Source organism: Panthera pardus, unplaced genomic scaffold (genome assembly GCF_024362965.1).
Source record: "Panthera pardus isolate Hobbes unplaced genomic scaffold, ASM2436296v1 HiC_scaffold_2, whole genome shotgun sequence".
In the NCBI taxonomy this organism is placed as follows: domain Eukaryota; kingdom Metazoa; phylum Chordata; class Mammalia; order Carnivora; family Felidae; genus Panthera; species Panthera pardus.
Genome location: NW_026526765.1, coordinates 108,330,512 through 108,344,361, shown reverse-complemented (window position 1 = coordinate 108,344,361; position 13,850 = coordinate 108,330,512). Strand labels below are relative to the sequence as shown.

The 13,850-nt window shown below is 37.6% G+C and overlaps 1 pseudogene; it reads left to right on the top strand.

The window, feature by feature from the left end:
• The first annotated feature begins 7,486 nt into the window (after positions 1-7,486).
• On the top strand, positions 7,487-9,203 carry LOC128778388 (cytochrome c oxidase subunit 1-like; annotated as a pseudogene).
• Positions 9,204-13,850: the final 4,647 nt, after the last annotated feature.

Here is a 13,850-nt window from a genome sequence, read left to right as displayed (position 1 = left end):
TTCATTTATTTTCAATTTTTTTGTTACTGTAATCCTTAGTATAATGTTTTTATCACATTTGATGTTTGCTTAACCTGCCTCAAAATTCCATTTTGGGGACCAGGTATGGAAAAATTTTATAATACATTTTTTTCAGAAACATTTTGATAACACTGTAATATTTGCACACTTCTTCCTCTTCTCAGTCACTTTCACCTTTAATAAGAATATTTCTTTATGTTTTTATAATATCTAGAATTTGGCAGCAATATTTTAATAAAGTCAGTCAACTGAAATTATATTTTCACAAATCATTTCTAACACTGATATGCCCTAGGGCAAAAATTATGTGTCATAATATTCTCAGCATAACTGGTGAAAGGTCAATCCCCCATAGCAGTTAATTGGCCAAGTGTACAATTGCCTTTGAAAGTGTTAAAACGGGGGCGCCTGGATGGCGTAGTCGGTTAAGCGTCCGACTTCAGCCAGGTCACGATCTCGCGGTCCGTGAGTTCGAGCCCCGCGTCAGGCTCTGGGCTGATGGCTCGGAGCCTGGAGCCTGTTTCGGATTCTGTGTCTCCCTCTCTCTCTGCCCCTCCCCCGTTCATGCTCTGTCTCTCTCTGTCCCAAAAATAAATAAAAAACGTTGAAAAAAAAATTAAAAAAAAAAAAGTGTTAAAACGTTAATAGCAGTAATGTACTACAGTAAAAGATAGCATCTTAACCTTGAAGCATTGGTGGTAGCAGTGGGAATCAAAATGAATATTTCTAAGTGTTTACTTCACTCCTCTACCCAGCAAAGTAATAGATTAGCTAATCGAAGCAGTTGACATCCTGTTTAGAAGAGTAGTTTTCACAACAGATATAACAAAGTACACATCCCAAATATGAGACTGATTTTAAATCTGATATACATATATCAGATATAAATATATCAGGCTTAAAATATGTATAAATATATAAATACAAATATCCCTCTGTTCCACTGCACGTTTCTTACACACATCCAATAACTTGCATTAGGTTCCTTGAAACTAATTTATGTGGCTGGAATTACAGCCATTGCTCTTCCTATGGATAGCTTTTGCTTTCCTCTAATGAACACAGGTTCTATCAAGAGATGGAATAAATCACGGTGCCCATGGTATGGTTTAAGGAGATGATAAAAAGGGCTTATTACAATACATTTTTCTTCCCCTTTTTCACAGATACTATTCTGCTTTAAATCTGTCCTTAGAATGGATATGGAAAGGGGAATGAATACACAGTAGAAGAGAAATAGAGATTACTCTCTTCGAATTCTAAAAAAAAAAGGCAAAACCTACATCATTAACACCAATTAGTCTTTTTCCAGGGAGTTTAGTAGATAGCTTTAGTGGACATAGTACAGTAAGTTCCTGTTTCTTGAGGAGATAGAGATAGACAGACAGACAGATGGAGACAGACAGACAGGCAGACTGTCTTCTCTGAGGCACAGGATGAATAAATAACCCTAGGATCCTGGAGTGAGAAGGGCAATGGTGCAAGATGTTTGAAGAACTCTGAAATTAGGTTCATGATGCAGAATGAGCAGTCTTTAAAATTTTTTTATTACATTTATTTATTTTTGATATAGAGAGACAGAACACAAGTGGGGAAGGGGCAGAGAGAGAAGGAGACACAAAATCAGAAGCAGGCTCCAGGCTTGGAGCTGTCAGCACAGGGCTTGACACGTGGCTCATACTCACAAACCGTGAGATCATGACCTGAGCCGAAGTCGGATGCTTAACTGACTGAGCCACTCAAGCACCCACAGAATGAGCAGTCTTAAGAAGTAAGAAGTAATGGGAAAAATACAAGGCTGTACATTGGGACTCTATTTTAACCTTAAATATATTCCTGATTAATAGTGAATTTAGGTTCAGAGGACAAAGGCGGGTTAGTTTCAGGTCCAGCAACCTGTAATATCAGGAAAGGAAGGGGAGGTAATCCCATTCTTTGCCTTTTTTCTTGATTCTTTCTCAAATGACCTTGTCTTTAATGAATATAAGGTTTAGGTAGTATTAAGTGTCAACATGGCAGCAAATACAATACTAAAAAAGAAGCCATCTGTTTTTCCAGGAAAGATAGAAAATTACTACCAAAGCAAGCCTCTCTGATGTTTGCAGTAGTCTCTATCTGTTCCCAAAACCACTGGAATGGAAGTTGCCAGACACCCATTTTTGTCTTCCTTCTCTGCTGATTTTCTCAGCAGAGAATATCCTCAAAATTGAGGATACCCCCAGCATTATTTACATCCAATATTCAGACATTTTCCCAGGATGAGGCCAAGAGAGGCTAATGTCTCTGGGCCTGTTTTGAAGACTCATAGCTGTGAGCATCTGAGAGACCACTACTGAGAATGAATGAGTTGGCTCTAGCATAATACATTTTTAAAAGTTCCAAATTTTTGTTTTATTTTCATATATATACTTAAAATTTTTTTTACATTTATTTATTTTTGAGAGAAAGAGAGAGAGAGAGAGAGAAATAGAGGGGTTGGGGGGAGGGAGAGAGGGAGAATGAGCAGGGGAGGGGCAGAGAGAGAAGGAGACACAGAATCCAAAGCCGGCTCCAGGCTCGGAACTGTCAGCACAGAGCCGGATGCGCATCTTGAACTCACAAACTACGAAATCATGACCTGAGCCGATAGCTGGACACTTAACTGACTGAGCCACCCAGGCGCCCCTATTTTTGTATATTTTAAAATATCCTATCAACTTACTATGTTTCCTCATTTGAAACCAAGGCAGAACAGGTAATATGGTAGTTTTATTCATCTAAGGCTGTACTTTGGTGATTTCATTTCCTATTTAAAATAATCATGCTGTATATTATCACCTGTATGACACAGGACCTATTGGTAGTGATAACCCTATTCACAAGCCATAGTTAATTTTTACCTTTATTGAAACTCTTCAGTGAGCCGTCTGCTTCATATTGTCACATTGGTAGTGCCACCAGCAGCAGCATAACAATTGCCATTTATTTAGCAATATCCCTGTATCAGACCCAAGGCTAAAGACCAATTTCTTCTCATGAACTTGTTACATAAACTATGACAGGTAATATTCTCCCCATTTGATAGAGGAGAAGACTGAAGCTGAATGACGTTCAATAGTTCGTACTGGGTCACACAGATAGGAAGTGGCAAGAGTTCATTCCTCCTGATACTACACTCTACAAATAAGGACACTGAGGCCCAGTAAGACCAGAATGAAGGGCACACGGTAAGTGACAAATTTAAAATCAGATCTGTCTGAACTCTCGCAGAACATGTTCTTAAAATTGTATCCTATATTCCTCATTCCGTGTTTGTTTCTCTGCCCTCTCTGAAGTGTAGCAAGAGGAAGAAAAGCTGTGAATTAAAGAGTTTTGAACTGGAAACTTAGGAAACCTTCCCATTTTATGCGTTTAATAAACAGGCATAATTCTATGCCTGAGGTCATGCTTTTAGAAGGAATACTTCAGATTCGAGCTGTTAGCTTGGCAGTGGTCTCAAGAATGTTTCTTGATGACCTCATTGTTGCTAATTAATCACTAGCATATAGACAACACAAAGTTATTCATATAAAAAATAGAGGCAGCTAACAGTAGCTTGCTTCAGAAATCATTTTTATTGAAGAAGAGAGAAAATGTGAAATGGGTTTCACTGGAAAGTATTGTAAGAGCTCTGTATGACTAATTCCTAAGCTCACACTTGGGCTGAGTCCTGGTGGCTTTGCAAATGAATTTAAAAAGAAAGGGCAGACAATAGGAAGGCTGGTTCACTTTCATTGCCTTCAGCTGGAAACAAGCTAGTGCCCACCTCCACCAAAGCTGTGTCTGCACTGGCTGCCTCAAGTACAAGTGTATTCTACAATGTGGTCTTGCAGGTTTTCATTCTCCTCCCTCAATGACTTTTATATCAAAGCTGCTTTATTTTCAAGTTCACATAATGGGACTGCAACCTAATACTTGCCAAGCTCTCATTGATCCTTGGTGTGGAATAAATGTGAACACTGCCTCATTAATCCTCTCCACGGTCCTTGGAGAGAAGTGGCAAGCAATATCCCATCCATTTTGCGGTGGAGGAAAGAAGGGAAAAGTAAATTGCACACTTTGCATCTGTGCCCAGCCTTCTGGACATTTCCATCTGGATATCCTGCTGGCTTGTTAAACTCAACTTACCCTGAACTGAACTCATTCTCCTCTTCTTTTCCAAAATACATCCTTCTTTCTGGACATTGTGTCTTGGTTAATGGGACTACTATACACACAATTCCCTTGGTAGAAGCCTCTGAGTCATCTTTAATTTCTCTCACTTTCTATATTCCATCAGTTATAATGTTAGCTTCCTTTTCCACAGAAATAGCTCTGAAATTCATCTCTTCTCTTCCAACAACCATGCCCCAGTCTTTTGCTCTACCCAGTGTCTCATCATTCCTTCTCCAGATTAATGCCAAAACATAAAAAATAAGATAAAAAACCCCACATTTATATCCAATTTAGGTTTTTCAATTTGTCCTTTATACTGTCTCAAAAAAACAAAAACACAAATCAAAAACAGTCTTCCTGACAACAAGGCATTATTTTGTTATTTTCTGCTCAAAAAAGTCTGATGGCCTCATATGACCAACAAACACAATGTTGACCCTTGTCTCATCAAAGAGATGTTTTATAATTGGGCACAAGTCACACCTTCAGTCTGAGAACTTGTCTACCACTTCTTGTTACCGTGTACTACCTACTTTAAAAAAAATTTTTTTTAAATATATGAAATTTATTGTCAAATTGGTTTCCATACAACACCCAGTGCTCATCCCAAAAGGTGCCCTCCTCAATACCCATCACCCACCCTGCCCTCCCTCCCACCCCCCATCAACCCTCAATTTGTTCTCAGTTTTTAACAGTCTCTTATGCTTTGGCTCTCTCCCACTCTAACCTCTCTCTTTTTTTTTTCCTTCCCCTCCCCCATGGGTTCCTGTTAAGTTTCTCAGGATCCACAGAAGAGTGAAAACATATGGTATCTGTGTTTCTCTGTATGGCTTATTTCACTTAGCATAACACTCTCCAGGTACTACCCACTTTAGACACAGGGCCATGTTGCTGTTCCCCAAGTGCTTCTCCCTGTCCCCTAACTTAGGTTCATGATGAGTTTGCCTTTCTCTCAGCTGATTAGTCAGACAAATTTATAGTCATTCTTTAAGGCCCAATTCTTATGTTACATCTTATTTGTTATCTTTTTTGGCTCATCCATCTGCCTACTTTCTTAATTAACCTCTCCTTCTGGGTTTTCATAACAATTTGTTACCATTTATCGCACTTTGTTTTATAGTTAATTATCAGCATTTCTCAAAATAGGCTTTAAGTTCCTTGAGGACAGAGCCCATATTTTATTCATCTCTGAACTATTTTTTAAAATTAAAATTTTTTTTTTATTTAGAGAGAGAAATAACATGTGCGGGAGAGGGAAGAAAGAGAGGGAAGAAAGAGGGGAAGAAAGAGAGAATCTCAAGCAAGCTCCATACTTAGCATGGAGTACGACATGGGGCTCCATCCCACGACTCTGGGATCATGACCTGAGCCCATGCTATAGTATCAAGAGTTGGAAGCTCATCCTACTGAGCTACTTCGGTGCCCCTTGTCTCTGAATTATTAGTACTGAGTATAGTGCTGGGTACTTACTTGGTGCTAAATAAATTTGTATATCAATTTATAATAAATAATTGTTTAAAAACAAATTTTATCATATTTAATACAGTAAACCTGTAACATAGGTATTTCTGATCCCTAATTTGCAGGTAAACAAACTGAGCCCTAAAGAAGTAAAAATACTTTTCCATGGCCTGTTTAGCATGAGAGCCAGTATGTAAACCCAGGATCCCTATCTATAAACCCTGATTTTAGTCCTCTGTACTGGACTGCACATAAGCAGAGGTATAATTGGAAATTTGGTACAGTGCCCAATTTTGATAAAACAAGCATTTCTGGTTACTACAACTTGTTAGATGTTGTTCATATTGAGGGATTATCAATATCCAAAGTATTGTCCATCATTCCTAGTGTTTTCTGTACCTGAAACACATAAATTCTACCATATTTATGTGTGGAGTAACAATAGACCCTATATGGAATTGAATAGAAATGATGTTTAAAAATTATTGATTGTATAATGGAATCTAGTCAAAGGAATTTTGCTGTGCTTGGTCATTTTCTCTTTCTATCCTCAACCCTTACAATATGTTGCTGAGTATTGATGAAAAAAAAATGCACACAACTTGGTTGGTTCCTAGAATTAGTCCATACTGTTACTGGAGGGAGGTATGGAAAAGCTTTTCTTCTTCTAGATTTTTTTCCTCTATGACCTGAAAATCCTCCCATTAAAGTCATTAGTAGCAGACCACAAACATGGACATTTCTTTTAGGAGGTCTTGGAGTATATCTCTTTGCATTGTCCACATTTACTTTTTGGAGTAGCTATTACTTGTCTTATACAGCTAATATAGGGTCTCACCTTTAATTATTAGCTCTGAATTAATCTAGACTGCTTAGTAAACAGATAGTCTTCAGCCTTGTTTGCTTTCCTTTCTTAATCCAGATACTTAAAAGAACAGAGAACAAGTTGGCAGTTTAGAACTCTAATTTAGTAGAGATGGTCAAAGACCCCCAAGGTAATGGACCCTATTAAGGTCTACCTTTCCTTTCTGATAGTCCCAATACACCTCCAACATCGGTTACTAAGCCCTGCATTGTCAAGTCTTCCCAACTCCTCACTCAAACATTCTGTTTTCTGTTGCCCACTTCACATTCTAGCAAAAACTGTTCCTTACTAATTTAAGAGCATCTAGCTTTAATACCATATAGATATACAGCTTTTGATGATTTTAACTTCTGAATTCTGCTTCAACTTGTAATGGCAATGACTGATGTTTACTTAAGCACCAAGCACTTTAAGTACTTTAATGAAAGTAGTAGATCAATTGGAAATACAGCCTTGATTCTTTAATACTCTCCCAGTCTCACCCCTCTCTCAGGTATGCACATCTATTTTCCTACCAAGAAGTGAAGTTTATTTCTCCATCTCTCGAATCTAGGACCTTACATTTTGCTTTGGACTACAGAATGTACTTGAGTTGGCAGTGTGCTGGTTCTGAGTGAAGGCCTCAAGGGTCCTTTCTCTTGGAGCTCCACCACTGTCATGTGAAGAAACCTGGACTAGCTGTTGGATGATGGGATCCATGTGGAAGAGAGGCCAAGTGTCCTCGCTAGGACCATCTTAGGCCAGATTATACCAGCTAACCCCCAAACTTGTAAGAGAGCTGCCTGTTCAATACACAACTAATTGTGGATGTAACAGTGAGCCCAGCTGACACTAACCAAAACACCCATGTGTTCCATAGACTCCAAGAATAATGCATGGTTATTGTTTTAAGCCATTGGATTTTGGGTGGTTTGTTTCACAGCAATAGGAAATTACAGTCTAATGCTTTACTCAGCTATTTTACCTATGTTCATAAACCACTGACTATTTTCCACTAACCGCAAAGATATTGGCACTCTCTACCTCCTATTTGGTGCCTGAGCTGGCATAGTAGGAACCACCCTTAGCCTTCTTTTTTTTTTTTTTTAAATGTTTTTATTTATCATTGATAGACAGAGAGACACAGAGCGTGAGCAGGGGAGGGGCAGAGAGATCGGGAGACACTGAGCCCGAAGCAGGCTCCAGGCTCTGAGCTGTCAGCACAGAGCCCAACGTGGGGCTCGAACTCACCAACCGTGAGATCCTGACCTGAGCCGAAGTCGGTCGCTTAACCAACTGAGCCACCCAGGTGCCCCAGGAACCATCCTTAGCTTTTTAATTCGAGCTGAACTCAGCCAACCCTGCACTCTACTAGGAGATGATCAGATCTTTAATGTAATTGTCACTGTTCATGCATTAGTAATAATCTTCTTTATGGTAATACCAATCATCATCGGGGGCTTTGGGAACTGATTGGTGCCATTAATAATTGGAGCATCTCATACAGCATTCCCTCAAATAAATAATACAAGGTTCTGACTTCTTCCCCCATCCTTCCTACTCTTACTTGCATCATCAATAGCAGAGGCCTGTGCAGGAACCAGATGAACCGTACATCCTCCTCTAGCTGGCAACCTAGCCCATGCAGAAGCATCTGTGGACCTCACCATTTTTTCCTTGCATCTTGCAGGTGTTTCTTAATTTTAGGTGCTATTAACTTCATTACTACAATCATTAACGTAAAACCCCCTGCAATATCTCAATACCAGACACCCCTGTTTGTCTGATCTGGCCTAATTACTTCCGTCCTGTTACTCCTATCACTACCAGTATTAGCAGTTGGAATTACTATATTACTGACAGACAAAAACCTAAATACTACTTTCTTAGATCCTGCTGGGGGAGGAGATCCCATCTTATGTCAACACTTACTCTGATTCTTTGGACACCCAGAAATCTATATTCTAATTCTACCAAGTTGTGGAATAATTTCACATATTGTTACCAATAGGTGACAATATTCAGGCAAAAAAGGAACCCTTTGGTTATATGGGAATAATCTGGGCAATAATATCCATTGGTTTCCTAGGTTTCATTGTATGAGCCCATCATATGTTCACTGTGGGAACAGACGTTGTCACACAAGCATACTTTACATCAGCCATTATAATTATTGCCATCCCTACTGGGGTAAAAGTATTCAGCTGACTTGCCACCCTTCATGAAGGAAATATTAAATGATCCCCAATGTATTATGAGCCTTGGGCTTTATTTACTGCAGGGGGCCTAACAGGCATTGTACTAGCCAACTCTTCATTAGATATTGTTCTTCATTACACGTACTATGTAGCAGCACACTTCCATTACCTATTATCAATAGGGGCAGCGTTTGCTGTCACAGAAGGTTTTGTTCACTGTTTTCCCCTATTCTCAGGATACACTCTTGATAATACCAGAGTAAAAAATCCACTTCACAGTTACATTTGTAGGCTTCAACATAACATGTTTCCCTCAACATTTCCTCGGATTATCTGGAATACCTCGACATTGCTCTGATTACCCAGATGCATACACAACTTGAAACGCAATCTCCTCAGTAAGCTCTTTGATTTCATTAATAGCAGTGATACTAATAATCTTTATAGTATGAGAAACCTTTGCATCCAAACAAGGAGTAGCAACAGGAGAGGCTGAGGAAATTTAGGGTTAGCAACATTAAGTTCCTTATTCAACTTCTCACCATAAGTGATAGGGTCAGGATTTTAGCCAAGATGGTCTTAACTAGAGTTTGCATACTTAAATATTATGTAACCCTGTTCCCATTCAGGGACATATAATTTATAACTTAATTCATGGACTCATTACATCTTTAAGAGAAATAATTTAGTTCACCCTCCTTGATTTTTATTTGAAGAGATAGAGACCCAGAGTTTACTGATTTGTCCAAAGTTATAAAGTCACACCATAGACTGAAGGTTTTTTTTTTATTTCTCCTTAGTAACTCATAATTTATCTTTCTTGGTCAAGAGCATGTCTTTTTCTGTTGGGTAATTGCGAGTTTCTTGAGATTTTGTTCTTTGTCTATGTCTGCCTGGGTATCCAGCACAGTGCTGAGCTCTTCAAGGGTTTAGAGAATATTTATTAACTGACTAATTGTTTGCTTGCTTGAATTTATTTGCTTCTTAAATCTTCATTACTTGGGTAGCAGGCAAAGTGGCCATGGCTAGCAATACCATAGCGGGGGAAGGCTGGCCAGCCAGCCAGTATGAAGGCTGTCTGCTCAGGCTTATATCCACATGGAAATTCTCATCCTCTGCAGTTTTTATATTTCTTTCCTAGGAGGTACAACATCTTTGTTTGCTGAATTAACAGGGCTGTATTTTGTCAATGTGCCTGATAAAGAAAAGTGCCCCCTCATTTGGGAGAAACTTCTTCTATGAGACTAGACTTAAGTTCCAGACTTTTGCATTCATATATTGCTTACTAAGCAACTGTCCTTTAAGCCCTGAGACAAATTTAAGCAAAAGTCATTTGGATAAGATCACGTAGCATCCAATTCAACCAAGTCTTTAAATTTTGGCTATTTCTATAAGCCAGGGAATTCAGCTATGAGACAGAATCAGTTAAACTGATGATATGAAAGGTAGATATGCTCTGGGGCAAAAGGCTTTAAATATCCATTTTTTTTTTTCCTATTTCTTGCTCTTATCCTTTGCAGAATAGCATGGCAAAGCAAAATTAGTGATTTTCTTTCTATCATACTGCACATCCTCCATGAAATCTCACAGCAGACACTCGTAGTCATTCCACAGTGCCACTAAAGATTTTTGATATGCTTAGGGAAAAAGATTGTGCTTCCTTCACACTTGCTCCTTTCCCTTGATTTGCTCCTGTCTGCTCCTATATAATATATGTGGATTAATGACAGATTTTCTAGAGATTGGAGATGGATTTCTAGTCATATGATAGGGTAACAACAGAGGCTGGTATAATTTTAGGCCAATTAAATGTAAAATGTAAAACTGTTATTTTGTTTTTAATTTTCTTGAGAAAAATTGGGGAACTATAAATCGCCTCATTAATCTGAAAATGTGATCATCTGTTAGAAATTAGGTTGTGTTTTTAACATTTGAGTGTCAAACATTCAACTTTTAAATTGTTAATATTTCAGGATAGTTTAGGAGAAAGTACTAGATTAAATAATAAGGTAGGGTGGGTGATCAAATTCCTTCTACTATCATTCTCTATAGACTTCACTTTCTTAAAAGCATCCTGTTTCCTTTACTGAGATGGGCTACTCTTTTTCTGCCTTTCATTGCTCTCTTGCCAACTGGAATTAGACCAAGGCTACGATAAGAGATCACACACTGGCTGACATCAAGAAGTGAAACCGAATCTCATTAAAATTCTCCTTCTCATTAAAGAAAAAAAATGGTGCAAATGTGGTTCTACTGTCTCTGTTTTGGGCAAACATATAAAAGTAACATTCTCATTAGTCAGATGCATTTAACTTTTTCAAGGCACGCCAAATTCTGCAGCATACTGGGTTGTTAGAACTGTGTGTGTGTGTGTGTGTGTGTGTGTGTGTGTGTGTGTGTGTGCGCGCGCATGTGCCAGCATCTGTGGTGCTGAGAAGTCAACAGGGAAAGGGCAGAAAAAGGATTTTCCTCCTGAATGCTGCTTTTTTGCCTCAGTGTTTCTCAGGTGATTATAACTAGACAGGAAGCCCTGGTGTTGGCATTTCACCATCATCATTCTACTGTAGAGGGATAGCAAAACTTGCTTTCACCTTTGGCTTTTCAGCTGCTGAGAAAAGGAATTATTTTTCTAAGAGATTACACTCAAAAAAATGGTGACAAAACTGATGGGTGTTAAGTATCCATAATAAAAAAAAAAAGTAGAATTAGTCAAGCCACATATTCTTTGAAATTTAATAAAAAATCTCCCTCTGTAAAACGTATGACTTTATCATTTTGGCATGGGAAATCAGAACATAAATACTCTATTTACCAGAGAAATGTTTTAAGGACCCCTGAACGCTTGTTGCATCCTCCTAACATGACCATTAACAGGCCTCAAGTCCTTGCTGGCTGTTGGCCAAAGACAACATTTCCTCATTCTTTGAGTTTCTCCATAGGGCAGTTCACAACGTGGCAGCTTGCCTTTCCCACAGTGTGGGAGAGGGAGGAGAGAGAGAGAGAGAGAGAGAGAGAGAGAGAGAGAAGTTGTGCCAGATGCCAGCCTGTCTCTTTGTAACCTACTCTTAGAAGGAGTTTCTCATTACCTTTCTGTATTCTGTTCATTAGAAGTGAGCTGCTCACTTCTGCTCCCTCAAGGAGAGCAAATTCTATAAGCACCATTTTAGAGGCTACTTACCACAAACTGTATGATTCATAAAATTGGATTTCAGGAGTTATTAGACGTTTTGTGGGAAGTTTGTCTTTTTATACACTGACTATAATAAAATATTGACATTTTAGTTTATTTTCATGGCACTCATATTCTGCATTCGATTTATTTTATTTTTATTTTATTTTTAAAATATTTACTTATTTTGAGAGAGAGAAAGAGTGGGAAAGGGAGTGGGGGAGGGGCAGAGAGAGAAGGAGAGAGAGAATCCAAAGCACTCTCTCTACTCTTAGTGCAGAGCTCATGTGTGGCTCAATCTCACTAACTGTGAGATCATGACCTGAGCTGAAATCAAGAGCTGGCCTTAATGAACTGAGCCCCCCAGGATATTTATTTTAAAGTATCTTCTTAGATCTATGAGTCTTGATTCATCAACATAGGAAAGGTTATGTAAATGTGTCATTAGACATTATGCTCCTATGGTTTTAAAACATGAGTTATTTATGGCCTCTAATAACTTAAAACTATTGCAAAACATAGAAGTGGTGAAAATCAACTTAATTTTATAAAGCAAACATAATTTCAGTACCAAGTCTTAATAAAGGTAGTATAAAATAAAACTCTGAACTAATCTCACATACATATACAGATAAAAATCTTGAATAGTAAATCAAATTCAACAGGGTGTTAAAAGAACAATACATAGATTATTTCAGGAATACATTTGGCTATCAACATAATGCATTATGTCTGTAAATTAGAAAAAAAAAAACTTTTATGCTTATATAAAGTTTACATAGAGTATCCCACCCATTTAAAGAAAAGAAGGTTTAATAAGCTGTAGCAAAGATTTTGATCTGAAGTGAAACTTACGGTCAGCACTTGGGTGGCTTAGTTGGATGAGCCTCCAACTCTTGATTTCACCTCAGGTCATGATCCCAGGGTCATGGTATCGAGTCCTGCATAGGGCTCTGTGCTGAGCCCCACCTCAGCCCCTCTAAAAAATAATAAATCTCTAAATAATAATTGTCTCTCTAAAAAATAATAAAGAAAGAGAAACTTAAATAATAATAAGGAAAAATAAATAAATATGATAAAACTTTTTTCTATTCACCAAGAATAAATAACATTTGAAAGGTACAATAATAAAGCCATTTCTACTAAAATCCAGAAAAAAGACAATGTTTCCTACCATCAGTATGATTTAACCTTGTTTTGGAATCACAAAAAACTCAATAAGTCTCCAAAATGACATGTGTTATAATTGCTGAAAGAAGTAATTCATAATAACTAAGAAACGTTGACACTTTACTAAATGACTGTAATTTATAAGAGAACAAGGAAGGTGGTTGGATAGAGAAATATACACTAATCTATTGCTTTTCTCTAAAACTACAAAAAATTCTTATTTGTTATAGGGGATGAAACATGTGTAGGGGTAAATTAATAAATAAGTTAAAGGTTCTATGAGAAAATACTATGCAAGGACATGAAACATGATGTAGTCAAATGAAACAATACAATATATATTTTAACAGGAAGCTAGAATATGAAAATATCAGTGTTTCCAAATTTACATATTACTTTAGTGTAATTCTAATAACACTCAAAATGGTTTAATTTTAGAACTGGATAAAAGTGTCTTAAATTTCAAATGGGATAATAACTAAGAATAGCCATGAATATTTTATAAACAGAGTGACCAATGTGGATTTGCTTTACCAGGTGTTGAAAAACATTGTCAAGCTACTGTAATAAACTAGTATTTTTTGATACAGAATTGGACATACAGATTGCTGGAGAAGAATAGAGAGTTTAGAAACAGGTTAAAGAATATTTGATAACTTAATGTAAGACAATGTTGTTTTTTTCAATTCACTAGACTGATAGAGACTTATTTAATAGGGCATGCTAACACAGTGATCCATCCACCCAGAAGAAAAGAAATTTGAACCAGTACTGCATGTCATTTCTAAAAATATATTCCAGACAGAGCAAATAT